Source organism: Salvelinus sp. IW2-2015, unplaced genomic scaffold, assembly GCF_002910315.2.
Source record: "Salvelinus sp. IW2-2015 unplaced genomic scaffold, ASM291031v2 Un_scaffold1374, whole genome shotgun sequence".
Classification (NCBI taxonomy): domain Eukaryota; kingdom Metazoa; phylum Chordata; class Actinopteri; order Salmoniformes; family Salmonidae; genus Salvelinus; species Salvelinus sp. IW2-2015.
The window spans coordinates 45,260-46,446 of record NW_019942865.1 but is presented as its reverse complement, the minus strand read 5'-3'; positions in this window follow the sequence as shown (position 1 = coordinate 46,446).

Genomic DNA, 1,187 nt, shown 5'->3' with positions numbered 1-1,187 from the left:
ACGAGGCTAACCCAAGAGAGTAGAGAAGGAGACGAGTGCAAGGACGGGTGTGTTCTGTTTTGGAAGAGGGAGAGAAGAGACTGGAGATATCCATACAGGGCAGGCAGGTGGGCGGGACCAGAACAGAGAGACGGAAACATATGCAAAGATTGAGAGAGGGAGGGATTTCTTGTGTGTGTACTGTGTGTGGTGTGTGCGCAGCGCACACGCATGTGTTGTTGTGTGGTTGTGTGAGGGGAGACAACGGTGCGAAGTGATGAATTGATTTCATTCTAATACTCAGAAACAGAAATAATTGTCACTGCTCAGTGGAAAAAGATCAGGAATTTCAATCAGACTTGATGAGCAGTGAGACAAACGTCGTTAATTGTCAGAGGATTCTTGTCTACAAATAGAGACACAGCAGAAAGTAGAGCAACACGGCATGGACCAAGTAATGTCCTCAATGAGTGCATGTAGACAGTCAGCTAGCCAATCTGAATACGATGGGAGAGCTCACGTCAGCTAGTGCGTAGTCTCAGCCACAGACAGTCCAGTCAGTCAGCCAGAAAAAGTGTCGGGCTAGCTGGTGCGTCAGACCAGTTAGTCCAAAGGTCAGCCGCCTTATGAGCTAGTTCCCGGCAGTCCAGTTCCAGTCAGGTCAGTCAATCAGCGAGTCAATCAGCCAGTCAGTCGTGTTTGATGTCTCTGCATCCCACGTGTGGACTGGACTGCGCTTGTCAACTATGTGCTTGTTTCTTCAGTCTATTCCCATTACTTACGTGTGGTCACCCCTCTCAGCCCCAGTGCTAGGAGACAGGGATAGGTCTACAGACCTGTGTGTGTTGCCTTCTGTGTTGTGCATATCACATTGATCAAGTAAGGACCCAGATGCACAGACTATCGAAAAGTAACACTGTTTTATTTGTGCAAAACATGAGGGCAGCAAGGACAAGGTCAAGGCAGGCAGGGGTTCGAAAATCGCAGGCGTATTGGCCAGAGGTAACAGGATGGCGTCAGGCGGACTCAGGGTCAGGTGACAGGCAGAGTTCAGTAATCCAGAGTGGAGCAAAGGTACAGGTGATGGCAGGCAGTCAAGGTCAGGCAGAGAGCTCAGCGGGGCGAGGTACAGGGGTCAGGACAGGCAAAGGTTCCAAACGGGAGGACTAGCAAAGAGAGGGTGGGAAAATATATTGAGCGACAGGAAA